Genomic DNA, 14717 nt, shown 5'->3' on the forward strand with positions numbered 1-14717 from the left:
GGCAAGGGGCATGATTCTCTGAGAGAAAGCAAAAAGACCAGAATAGAAGGAATAAAGAGAAGGTGGGAAATCAGCAAGAGATGAGGTTTGAAGGGCAGACAGACCCTTTATTTTTCAGGTACTTCATGCTCCTTTAAGAAGATTATATACACACACACACACACACACACACACACATATACACACACACACATATATACATACACACACGTACACACACACACACACACATATGTATTCAGTCCATATCTGTGGGTTCCACATTAGCAATTCAACTGATCATGCATTGAAAACATTTGGGAACAAATTCCAAAGAGTTCCAACATTCAAAACTTGAAAAAAAAAATGTGGCATCAGTCAAATGTTCCATCAGTCAAATATCTGATGGAAGTCTACAGCCAGCTAACACACACACACACACACACACACACACACACACACACACACACACACACACAGTATGTGCCTCACTATTACACCTTGGCCATGCCGAGAATCTCCATAGTTTCGTCAAAGTGTAATCAGCCCAAAGCACACCATCCAGACCATGACAGGAATTGAGCATGTGTCAGCATAAGCAGTGAAACAATATACAATCACAACTCAGAAATGAGTATTCATGCTATTGAATGCTGCAAATGCATGGGCTTCATATTTCTTTCTTTATTCATGAAAAACCCTACACAAGTATGCATGTTCAAGTAATAGCAATTGAAAGATGTTTAAGTGCCCATTATTTACATAATTATCCCTAAGAAAAATGGGCCCTTGAACTGAGAACCTCTGCTTACTTTTGCTCAAGTAGTAATACATTTCTGAATGCCTACATTCCTTTGAGAAGAAATAAGAGGAACCATTGACCTTCATCTATGGCAAGCCAAGAGGGTATGTCTTCTTCACACCTACTTTACTACCAGCCCCTATAAACCCAAAAAGAACAGTTGACAAAGCAGATGAAAATAGGGGTATGTATTTCAGGGTTTTTGTGAATATCAGCATCACCATAGAAAATCCAAGTTCTATGAACTTTGATCAGTGTAATCAATTTAGGAGAGTGGGCTGAAGTTTTTCTCTTTAGCCTAAAGACTTTATTCAAGAATTCAGCTTCTGAGGCCAAAACTTATCCCCAAGTCCTCTTCACAGTTTGCAATTCCCTGCCATGATAGTCACTCATGAACCAAGAGAATAGAAGGGAGAGATACTTGATTTGAAGTTAACAGAACTTTTAGTTTATTAGAACTGACTTTGCAGAGATTTTTAGAGAACTCTTGTTAGGCTTTTGTTATTTTTTTCCATGTGAGGTGATTGAGCCAAACATGGAGGATTGGAGCAATAATCTGTTTAAACAGAGCTCTGGAGCCTTGACATAATCTGAACACAGGTGCAGGGTTGATCATGGAGGAGGGTGAGTACAACTGGCAATTTCTAGATGCAGAGTAAGAGGGGACAGATGGAAAATTCACCCTTTCATTATCCATCTGACTTTGACAGGATGCTGACAGGATGTTAATATAAAAGTCTATCCAGCTCTAGTGGACCCCAGACTCACTCCCGTGAATTCCTATCTAAGGAGCAGAATGAGGCAGTGAAATCTAGAATTCTGTCCTCAGCCATGACTGAAAGATAAGCTAGTCCAAAGAGCAGGTCATGTTTCTGGACATCCAAGACTAAGTCTTGAAACTTTTTTTAAACCCCCATCTTAGTCAATGATTCTTTCTCAGAAACCATGGGCATTCCAGGCATGGCCACGTGGTATTAGAAACCAAATGTTCCATCTTATCGCAGCATGGATGACTGGACCTAGTTTGTCCCCAGAGTGACATGCCCCGTACAGCAACTTAAAAGCTTATCATCTGGCTGGCAGAGCTATAAGCTACTTAAGTCACATGGTATAATGAAACCCCAAGATGCATAGATAATGCTGAAATTGAACCAACTCTGTCCAGTGTCTAGAACATAATGGAGGCTTAATAAAATTTATGTAATGAATAAACTTCCAAGTTTTAATGGGAAGTCAATCCAAAATCATATTTCCTATACCATCAAATATCAGCTTTAACTTCCTTGGCCTAATCATAAAATACGCCATCATTTCAGAACAGATTTGTTGCCAGCTTTGTAGAACAAGTAGCTTTAGTGCTTTTGTCTCAGGATAGACAAAAGACTAAGCTGTACCAAGGGATACACAGTCAGGATACTCATGATGTTATTTTGTACTGGGCTGGCCTGGGCCATCACCAGTACAAAGCCAGCCAGTATAACTTCTTGGGTTGACACCCACATGCCACTCCACAGAGCAACAAAAAATACTCCTTGAACCCATGAGTACTTGCCTGTCAACAATTCATGACCCTCAAAGCTGGATGCGTTCCACTCTATATCTCGTAGTTCTCCATTGGAACTCTACCATAGTCATTCAGCTTCTTACTAGAAGCCCTTCATTGGAGAACCTCCTCCTCCTTCTGAGCCAAATTGGCAGCCTTTTGTGGATACCTGGAATGAGTTTAAACCCTCATTTGCACGACAACCTCTCAAATGCTTGAAGACAGTTATGTTCCCTCTGAACCCTTTCTTCTTGGATAAATCCTGTTATTAGTTTGTTGAAATCAAGGGCAGAACAGACTTAGTTTACAGATCAGAACAAAAGTATATAGCTTTAAATCTGTGTCCCATAACAGCAAAGAAAATAGAGGATAAGGAAATCAGAATAGAAAATACTTGTTTTAAATGTCTATGTTGATCTTCACACACAGTCTGGAGAGATCCATAGGTGTTCCAGTTGCTGGTTCATATCTCAGGATACCATCTGACCAGACCCAGCTGACCAGAACCCAGAAGATGAACTTAAAAGCAGACATCTACTCCCAGGTGGGACAATCCCTGGGTCAGGAGGCATCAAGAGAGTCCAATACAGAGTGGCTGGACAAGTGGGTGTGTGGAACAGTATGTCAGAGGAGGACTATGGAGTAAAGCATAGCAGGCTGCTTGGGGAAATCTAACAGCTTGTGATTCGGCCTCTAGACCAAAGTTTTGAAGGAAGACTTATATTCTTGGGAGGAGACTAGAAGGAAACTAAACAGAAGTCCACCCTACAGGGACTGAGACTTAAGGAAGAATACAGAGATCAAGTAATATAAAGAAAAATGCAGGATTGGAATCCAGGGTGTAAGCCGGATACCTATTGATCAGCAGGGTTAGCCTCAAAGGTGATTTGAACCTCCGTCCCAGAAGACAGGAATAGGAATGGTAAACGTCTCCTTCCTTGGGTCAGAAATAGGAGAAAGATGGCTTGAAGGTGATAGATATCTTTGGCAATAAGCAGAGAAGATGGCAAGCCTGTGACCAGATCCTGATAAAAGGGGGAACAAAAGAGAAAATGATGTCTTATGTTTTCCCACTTGTGATTTTTAAAGGAAAGTAATATGGTATTTATCTATCTAGGAGCAGACTTACAGAGGATTGACCTAAATTTAGCATGCACACAAAGCAGTCTATGCGCTTTCCTGGTGGCTAAGTGGCAAAGAACCCCACTGCCTAAGCAGGAAATGCAGGTTCAATCCCTGGATTGGGAAGATCCCCTGGAAAAGAAATGGCAACCTCCTCTAGTATTCTTGCCTGGAGAATCCCATGGAGAAAGGAGCCTGGCAGGCTACAGTCCATGGAGTCTCAAAGAGTTGGACACGACTGAGCAACTAAAAAACCGCAGAAGCAGCAAAGCAGGCTATGCATCACATCACCAGGGTTTTTTTTAAATATAAAGGTGTACAGGAAACAAATCAGATCTACAATTCAAAGTCCTAAGGGTCCCAGGAATCTATATTTGTAATGAGATCTCTTGGTGATGCTTACACATAACTAGCATTGGGAGCTGTTCTCTGACATACCAGGAAAAGTCACATAAAACTTGTAAGGAATACAAATTTTCCCAAAATTGGAAACATCAGCCTCACATAATCTATACGTTGGCCATACAGTGGGGCCTGAAATGGTTAAAATCTTATTGTACCCACCTCTGTCTCTATCACACATACTTCTCCTTTAAAGTAAATTTTCCACTTAAACTTCTGCACTGATTTGTTAGATATTTGGACTCAATTGTTAAATGATTATTTTGAAATTTGCATCTGGTATTTAGGATCCCCCAACTGAATAAATATCATGCTGTTAATCAAACAACTTCATTGTGAAAAGGTAAAAACGTGTTCTGTATTAATTTCAGTAACTACTCCAGGCACTCACCAAATAAATACCCAGTTAATCACCTACTACAAAGTCCCTAAAAGTTCACAATCAAATAAATCGAAACTCCAGCAATGATAGATTCTTGTAATTATCTTTATCAAGTTAATGTCTGTATATAATTATCCACAATATAAGATTATGTGAAAACAGTGAGCTCTGGGACTGAGTCCCAAAACAAGTGCTTCATCTTGCAAATTAATAACAACAATTTGCACTTTACAGACTTTTTCATCCATTGGTCTCATTGCAAAGATGAATTAATTTAATCATAACATAACTTCCTGGAACAAAAGCATCATCCGCGAGATCAAAAAGATGCACTTATTGTCATGAGGAAAATCCATCTTGTACAGTTTCCTTGAACATGTGTCTTTCCATTATAACACTAGTTCTCCATTACATTTAGAGAAGTGAAGGAAAAAAGTCTTTGGAAGAAATTTTACTTTATAATTTTAAATTGATATCTGTGTGGAAGTAGAACTATGACAAAAGCCTCAAGCTTCACTTCAAGACCAAGGTTCTGTCCACATTACCCAGCTGGTGAGAATGATGTAAAGAGATATTTCAGAGACCAAAGAAGCCACATCAGCTGCATGTAACTCAGAACTGATTATCTCTACTCACCTAGTCCCTACTCACGGGGCCACATCAGAGGCCCAGAGGGAGGTCACTACCCAAAAACAGCCTCTTCTCCTAACTTTGTTGACTGCTAAGGACTAGTTTTCAAGGACTCTCTCAGGACTATTCGACCCCTTCCTTTCTCTTAAGACCATGAAGTTTGATTACAATAATAATATTATATATCAAACACATATGCACAAAAAGAGACATGCTGTTTAACTTAAATAATCCTTGTTACAGCAAGAATACCAAGCTTGTCCACTAAAGATAAGGAAGGCCTGACCTGTTGTTCAACAAGACCAGCTGCATCCAGTATGTCAGAGTTGGCATCATCTGAAAGCTTAAATAGAGCCAGTGACTCCACTTCTAAGACGGCACACTCCCGTGGCTGCTGATTGACGGCCTCCTTTCCTTGCTGCATGGACCTCTCCCCAGATCGGCTGAACATCTTTGTGACATGGCGCCTGGCTTCCCCCAGAGAGAAGGCAAGGAGGAAGTCACAATAACCATGTCAAACCTAAAGTCAAACATCACACACCCTTACTTCCTCCACATTCTGTTATAAGCACGTCACTAAACACAAACTACACTTTAGACGAGGGGAATTACTATCTGTCTTTTAAAGGGATGAGTACAAATTTGACATCAATCTACGACAGGCTTCTTTCTGGGACTTTGCCATATGCAATGCCTGCATATCAGGATTCATTTTTTAAAGAGAGTAAGTGCTAATCCCAAGCATGCCATTACCAACGGTCTACACTGAGAGAGACAGTCCGATAACAAGGGGCAATGCAAGACATTATAGTTAAAACATCTGAAATTGGCACTGGCAATATCAGGATAGTTTGTGAAAATAAAGAAATGGCTTAAACAGTTCTACCTCTCACGGACAGTTTGGCCACCCACTAGACCTCCATCTGAAGTGTTTAAAAGGAGACAATAGCATTTGGATGTCATTCTTCTAACCCTCCACACTTTATTTGAGCATGTTCAGTTTTACAGCTTTCTCTTCACTGCTAAGCTGAAATCAATGTTATTGACATTTTGGTGGGAGAATGAGAACAAGACACAGTTAAACTGTTCCCCAGATGGAAAACTAGAGAGAAGTGACTTCTTGTTTCCATGGGTTAGGACAGTTGAGGTCAAATTCCACTAAAAACTTCTCTCTGTGGGGTGATGCAGGAGACACACAGACCCCGCATGAATATTCCTGTCTGCCCTCTGTCTCTGTTACCTGCTCTCTTTGGACCATCCAGGATGCTAAGTGTGCTGAATTATACAGAGATCTCTCTGTATTTAACAAACACACACACAGATGCATGCACACACATACACATATACAATCACCATCCTAACTAATAGACTGGGCCTTTTTAGAACCTGCACCGGAAATTTTAGAACACGAGAGTCCTGCTTGGAAGTGTAAGGGATCCAATGACATTCTCAGTTACATGGAAACTCACCCTTGTGAAATGCCAGCATCCCCAGGAAAGTGGAAGTAGTTTTTCCACTACCAGTTGGCAATAATAATAATAATAATAAAGTCTACCATATTTCAGATACTGTACTAGGTACTTGAGGTACATTATTTATTCCTCCCAATAATTCTGAGATTGATAATATTATTATTCATAATAATAGAGATGAGTAATATTATTATCCCCATTTGAGAGATGAGGAACTGAGTCTTAGAAAGGTTCATTGACTTGCTTGAGGTTACTCAGCTAGTAAGTGGTGAAGCAAGCAGTAAGCCCAGGAAACCTGAAGCCAGATTTCATGTTGTTTCTTAGCACTCAAGCCAGAATGGGCACTCAAAATAATTACTTAGTGGAGGAGGGAATAGATGAAGAAGGAAAAGAAGAATAGTAGAGACCCTGTGACTCACAGCCTTTATCTGTTATAGCATCATCGCTACCAGTTACAAGGAATGGTCTCTCATTATTTGGACATGTGTTTTTGTCTGTCAATTAGACAGACGATCTTGTGATGGTGACTGGTGTCTGTCTCTTGGGGCTCTCTGTTTCCTCCTGAGTACACAGGGAATGCTGGATAAATATCCTCCATACCAGAAAAACAAATGACATGATTCTCAGAATTCTCAGGAAATTATACCACCTCATCATGCTGTTCAGTAACTTCACTTTTCATTCCTTGATTTCTTAAATTGTCTAATAATAGAATATACCTCTTACAGTTTCATGAAGGTGAATGAAATAATGTTTATAGAGAGTTTAGTAAAACTTCAGAGTAGACACTAAATATAATTATTACTAATATTATAATATTCATGTTTTCATTGGTTCACAATAATCTAGCTATATGTAAATATGTATGTTTATATTTATATATTCCTACATATAATAATAATATTACTTTGAAATAATAACTACTACTTCTTAGAGCTTCCTAGTAGCTCAGACAGTAAAGAATCTGCCTGAAATGTGTAAGGTCTAGATTCAATCCCTGGATTGGGAAGATTCCCCTGGAGAAGGAAATAGCAACCCACTCCAGTATTCTAGCCTGGAAAATCCCATGGACAAAGGTGGGCTACAGTCCGTGGGGTCACAAAGAGTCAGACACGACTGAGTGACAAACACTTTCTTTTACACACCACTTCTTAAGGACTTAATATCTTACAAGCACTTTAGAAAGGTGATTTAAAGGTATTACTAATTTTAATAATGAAGCTCAGAGAGGTCAACTTAATTAATCCTTGATCACACAGCCAAAATGGATAAATGCTAAAGGATAAATCTGAGTCTGTGTGATTTCAACGTCAATGGCATTTCTCCTAAAATGAAGGACAGAATCTGAGCCAGATTCCCACTACTCTGCCTCTCCCAAAATGTGAAGAATTACTGATAGAAGTGCTCCCTGTTAGATTTCTATGCCCTTTTCCAGGGGATCTTTCTGACTCAGGGATTGAACTCACGTCTCTTGCACCTCCTGCATATGGCAGGTGGGTTGTTTACCACTAGTGCAACCTGGAAAGTCCCTCAGCCCAAAAGGCAAGCCCCTGTCAACTACATTGCAACACAACATTTCTTTCAAAGGAGAAACGTCACCTTTTTAGTGAGGCTACAATATTACCACTTCAACCATGAACAAGAAGACAGATTTGCAAAAGGTGTTGGAGAAGACTCTTAAGAGTCCCTTGGACTGCAGGGAGATCCAACCAGTCCATTCTGAAGGAGATCGGCCCTGGGATTTCTTTGGAAGGAGTGATGCTGGGGCTGAAACTCCAGTACTTTGGCCACCTCATGCGCAGAGTTGATTCATTGGAAAAGACTCTGATGCTGGGAGGGATTGGGGACAGGAGGAGAAGGGGACAACAGAGGATGAGATGGCTGGATGGCATCACTGACTCAGTGGACGTGAGTCTGAGTGAACTCCGGGAGATGGTGATGGACAGGGAGGCCTGGCGTGCTGCGATTGATAGGGTCGCAAGAAACCGGACACGACTGAACGACTGAACTGAACTGACAATCCTATTGGGCATTAGAATTCCTTGATGTGGAATCAAACCTAGAAAACAGCCACCTATTCCTGTTGACCTCCAGCTCACAAGATAGAACTGGTCTTACTTGCTGAAAAAGAAACCACTGGTCCAGTGTATCTTAGCACATACTAGTACATTCATGGAGAAGGAGTCCATTCAGACCCGGGTTACCTTACCTGTTTTTCTGGTATGGAGTATATTTATCCAGCATTCCCTGTGTACTCAGCATCTCTGTTGTAGCAAAGGGCATCTAATATTACCACTACTGCCTAATCACTAAGAAAACACACTTTATTAATAAAAGGCAAAATGCCAGTTTCTTACAAGCTAGCCTAAGCATTATGTATAATCAACTTCTCCTGCTTTTATAAAATCAGATTAATGAAACAAAAGTGCTTTTAAAATATAATCAACCTTGGGATTTGAGTGGGTGTGCAGGGTAACATTTACAAACCATGTTGCTTTCAGGGTCTTTGCGTTTATGCTTACGTTACTGTCCTGCAAAGTGAGTTGTGAATAGCCCATCCTATTTGAGTAGTGACTATATTTATATTGATTATATTTAATGCATTGATGTGAGTGGGATACTATGCAAAAAGAATATGAGTGATCAACAATCTTTAATCATATATAGCCTTTTAAAATTTGCTCATCAATACTGATTATTACTCTGCTTATTCTGTCTCTTCTTATTCTCATAATTCAGTCAGAAAAATTGCCAATTAATAACAATATTGATTGTAACAGCTAACAATTACTGAGTGTTTACTAAAGCCTAAACACTCAAAATTCTACTTCTCACTTCAACTGTATGAGGAAGGTATTATTATTTCCTCCATTCTACAGTTGAGAAAACTGAGATCTACAGCTCTTAAGCCAACTTGCCAAACAACTTTTTACTGTGAATCAAAGGTGCACCAAGGAATTAGCATCAGGTATTTACGCCATTAGTCTCTGGTCTTGACCACCATACTATACAGCCTCCTAACAAAGGAAGGACAAGCCAAAACTGGTGAAAATGTTGCATCCTGACATATGACTACTTTGATGACAGTACCTCCCAACAAAGTGTTCCAACTCTCATTACCATTTTCTTCCTTGTCTAGTCCAGGTTAAGACCTTTCTTTGTCCTCTACTAAAAGAATTCATTCATTCTACCCATTCCATAAATACTCGTTGAGAACCCGGTCTTTACCCAAACATGTGTCAAGTGCTCAAGATGTTAGCTCGACATATCTAAAATACCTACCATGGTTAATGATAATCCCTTAAAATTACTAAAATGCAGTAAGATTGTCAAAATATTGATATACATGTTGAAAGTAAGTAATAGATACCTGAATTATACACTCTAATTTTGTGTATGTTTGAAATTTTTCATTAAAACATTTTTCAAAAAATGAAAAAAGGAATTTAGAATTTACATGATTCGGCACACAAGATACACATAGAAGCACATGACTGGGCACTCACTCAGAATGGCCCAAGGGAAGCATCATCAGAGCTGAGACCTGAGGCTAAAGAGAATCGTTCCAGGCAAAGTGCATTTGTGTGAGCTGTGGTCTCAGTAACTGTCCTGTTTCCTCCCTTCCAGAAAGTTGCGATTGTCCCTCTTTACGCATTTACCAAAATCAAAAGCAGCAATCCCAACAGTCAGTCAGTTCAATAAGAGGAAATAAACTGAATGAAAAGAAAACCTAACAGGACAAGAATGTTATGATGCAGGAAGTAAGGATACAGCCATAGCTTCCAGTGACCTTGCATGTGTGTGTACTAAGTCGCTTCCGTCATGTCTGACTCTGTGCGACCCTGTGGACTATAGTCCACCAGGTTCCTCTGTCCATGGGATTCTCCAGGCAAGAATACTGGAGTGGATGACTATGCCCTCCTCCAGGGCTCTTCCAGACCAAGGGAGCAAACCTGTGTCTCTTACGTCTACCTACACTGGCAGTTCTTTACCACTAGCACCACCTGGGGAGCCCTCCAGTGAGCCTGACAGACAGTTATTAATAGCAACTCAACAAGCAGCCCCCTTTCTTGTCATTGCTGCATGTAAAGGTATATAAATATAAATGTAACTGCCAGCTCTCTTGACCTTTTTGCCCCTGCCATAGAAGGCTTGTCCCAAACCAGGTCTCTTCCTTTAGCCTGGTTTGTGCAATGGAGTATTGAAGAAATGTGGAACAAGGCCACAGCAGCTGACTTACAGTTACCAACATGTAATGTAAGTGAGAAATAAATCATAAAGCACTAAGATAATGGGGCTGTTCATTATTGCAGCAAATCTGAGTAATATATCTTCTAAGAGAGCTCTTTGGATTTTATTGCTAGCCATACAGGAAACAAAAAATAATAATCAAATGACAAGGCAAAACAAAAGAAACACACACCTTTGCATGGGGTACCTGTATCTGCCTGGGGCTGAGTTTTCCCACCAGTCCTCTCCTATGATTTTGTATGGCTGCCTGGAGGGCTGCAAGAACATTTCTGGAGTTATCTCCAACTTCAACAGGGAAAATCGTTATAATCGATTAGTAATGTCTTCCAGGACCATGCAAAACACAAATGATGTGTTTGCTCATCGAGAGCTCCAACTTCTCCCACTCTTTCTGCCCTTCAAAGAAAGAAATATTGTGTTTTCCTCATTGTCCATTGTCTTCCTCTGTATCCTTCTAAATATCCGTTCCCCCTCACTGGAATCTCTCAACTCTGTTACAGTACCTGAGACAATGGTGGTAAGGGAAGCTGGCTTTTTTCCAGAGTAAAGAGTCAGTGTAAATACACATCTTTTTTTCCTTGGATGATCTGCCTGTGTGTTCTCCCGCTCTGATCACTCCTTACTATACTTCTGAAAGAAGTGGTTAGTTTTATTGACCCTGTAACTGGTACACAGAATACATGTAACTCTTCCCAGAGCTAAACGGGGTACCTTCACAAAACCCCATTTCCACCAATACTGCTAGTTCACTCAGGGTTAGGCTAGCACATAAAACTGTGAACCAGGGCCATATTTCATGGAGTAATCAGGCATTAACACCAAGCATAATTCACATTCCTCCTCACAGAGCCACCCTCCAACAAACCACTCTTACATTGTTAGAGCGCCATCTAGAGGCCATCCCAACAAAGACCGTTTCCCAAGCCACTCAATGAGTCTGCCACGAAGGGAGCAACAATACAAATTAAATGAAGAGGAAAAAGAGGAGGAGAGTAATTTTTACCATGCATCTCCATGTGACAGGAGGAGAAGGCAATGGCAACCCACCCCAGTACTCCTGACTGGAAAATCCCATGGACGGAGGAGCCTGGTAGGCTGCAGTCCATGGGGTCGCTAAGAATTGGACACGACTGAGCGACTTCACTTTCACTTTTCACTTTCATGCATTGGGGAAGGAAATGGCAGCCCACTCCAGTGTTTTTGCCTGGAGAATCCCAGGGACGGGGGAGCCTGGTGGGCTGCCGTCTATGGGGTCGCACAGAGTCGGACACGACTGAAGTGACTTAGCAGCTATGTGACAGGATAGGAAACTGAATGCTTTATCTCACTCAATCACACAAAGTAATTACTATTATCCCCCCTTTACAGATGAGAAAAATGGACCTAAAAGTATGGTCTTTGTTCAGTCAAGAAGCAGAGCCAGGATTCAAAACCCTTACTTGCTCATATCAATGTGAATGCTTCTCCTACTCTTCAGCACTTCCAACTCTTGATGTGGCTCAGGACTCTTAGATTTCAAAATGTTTTGTTTATCCCCAAAAAAGTATGTCAACTTCAGTACTGAAAATGTGCCTGTGCAGAGCCAAATACATTTATTTACTTCTCCTGCCTTGACTATTCCATGTCGTTTTCCTCTATGACAGATATGCACTAAATAAATATTTGTTCAATAAATAAATGACTAAATATTTTTCCTTGCCTCCTTTCAAACCCTTTTTAAAGGGTTTTCTGTATTCCCAGTATGGTTGCACCCACATCTGACCACACTGTATATTCTCATCATACGAAAGGCCTTCCTTCCCACGCACCTCTGCCCACCAACTAAATGCCAGGCTTCACAAGCCATGCATCCCTAAAGATGAAGTGACTGAGAGTTAAAATTAATCAGGTTACTCCTAGTGAAAGGAAACCCTATACCAAACCACCTTTCTACAATAAAGAGTGATTGAATCATCTGAATAACTACTCTGTTATTCATCTTTGTTGAGCTTGCTTTTCACATACTGGTTTATATCAACTAAGGTATATCCAAACATTAATGTTTATTTTTCAGTGACACCCAGCTAAGCCTTCCGAGTATTCCCCCCGCCCCCAGGACTCTACCCATTGTTTCAGTAAGAGTGTGAGCTCAACGAGGGCAAGTACTGATTTTAAAAATAATTTGTAAGCCTCTAGTTCCCACTGCAGTTTTTTTCATCTGTATTATTAAATGTTTATGACTGACCAAGGATTTCTCTTCCTCTCTAGCTAGTCCTTTGAAAGAAATACTAATGAGCAATTAAATGTTAAAAAGGAGCAAAAGAATGAGGCATAGATTTTCCCAAAAGGTAATTATTGAGTGCCTACCAAATTCTAGGAACCACACTGGGTGATGTGGGCACAAAGGCTCTGGCCTCAAGGCTATACACAGTCTCATGGGATAAACAGACAATTGCAGTGCAGTGTTCTGGGCCGGCAGAGGCCGGGGGATATCCTACACTTTGAAAGAAGACAACAATGACTGACTGCTGAAGTCTCTAATTACTGAGCTTTCTCCTGAAGTGATGGTAAATGCTGTAATGCAATTATAATAAATATTATAATGCAATTACAATGCATGTGTGTTGAATTAAGTCAAATTGCTGTCTTGCTTTCCAGAAGCTCAAATACAAAATATGAGCCATGAAATTTACAAAAGCATTTTTAAACTCGGAGCTTGCTAGTATGTTACCCCCTGGAGATATTTCAGAAGATTTTAACCTATAAGAATCCTCAAGAAATTTTATAAGATTCTGTCCTACCTAATGACTCTTTGATGTGCTGAACAGGTCCTTCTAGAAGTTTCTTTAGAATTTTCTCAGGCACATGAGGTAAAAGAATTCAAGGAACTGGCAAACCTAGAATCTAATTTTTCTGACACTGGATAATTTCAAGTTGATAATGACAACTGAATGTGATTGAAAATATCCACAGTTTGTACAAAATTGTGTCACATAAAACCATAGCCTCCAGCACCTATAAATGTTAATTCTCTCAGAACTAGGGTCATCTTAAGCCTCTTTCCTACTATGCTCAACAAGCTCTTTGAGAGCATAGTTTGTGTCTTTCTTACTATCATACACGGGATCCTGCCAAAATTGGAAGGTCCTGCCAAAACTGGAGGACACAAAATAAGCATCTTACATGTAATGGGAATGAATGAAAATATTATAACTGAATGCATGTAAACAAACATAATTGACTATCCCTTGGAATAGCCAGAAGTTTTTGTGGAATTTATAAATATACGTCTCTATCATTCTCCATGTTAAGCAAACATGTCTCCTTTTCAATGTAAACCTTCTGCTTTATTGCTTTCTCTGTTTCATCATACAAGTAAAACATCTTTTTTAGATGTACTAGAAAATGAAAATAATCAACATTTTAAAACTAAGAAAATTCTACCACCTAGAGCTAATCAGTATTAACATTTTGTTTCATTTCTTTTTGCAAGGTTTTTTATGCAAATATCAGTTCAGTTCAGTTCAGTTTAGTCTCTCAGTCATGTCCGACTCTTTGCAACCCCATGGCTTCCCTGTCCATCATCAACTCCTGGAGCTTACTCAAACTCATGTCCATTGAGTCAGTGATGCCATCCAACCGTCTCATCCTCTATAGTCCCCTTCTCTTCCCACCTTCAATCTTTCCCAGCATCAGGGTCTTCTCCAATGAGTTAGTTCTTCACATCAGGTGGCCAATGTATTGGAATTTCAGCTTCAGCATCAGTCCTCCCAATATATACACTTTCAAAAATAAAGACATTTTCCTAATGCATGAATTATTTTGTAACTTGTATATGTAGAAAATAATAAGTAAGCTGTCTCACATACAGGGTTATTGTTACCACTTTTCTAAATTCCATATATATGCGTTAGTATACTGTATTGGTGTTTTTCTTTCTGGCTTACTTCACTCTGTATAATCGGCTCCAGTTTCATCCACCTCATTAGAACTGATTTAAATGCATTCTTTTTAATGGCTGAGTAATACTCCATTGTGTATATATACCACAGCTTTCTTATCCATTCATCTGCTGATGGACATCTAGGTTGTTTCCATGTCCTGGCTGGACAACCCAGAGAGATGATATGGGGAGGGAGGTGGGAGGAGGGTTCA

Source organism: Bos indicus, chromosome 7, assembly GCF_029378745.1.
Source record: "Bos indicus isolate NIAB-ARS_2022 breed Sahiwal x Tharparkar chromosome 7, NIAB-ARS_B.indTharparkar_mat_pri_1.0, whole genome shotgun sequence".
NCBI classification, from domain to species: Eukaryota; Metazoa; Chordata; class Mammalia; order Artiodactyla; family Bovidae; genus Bos; species Bos indicus.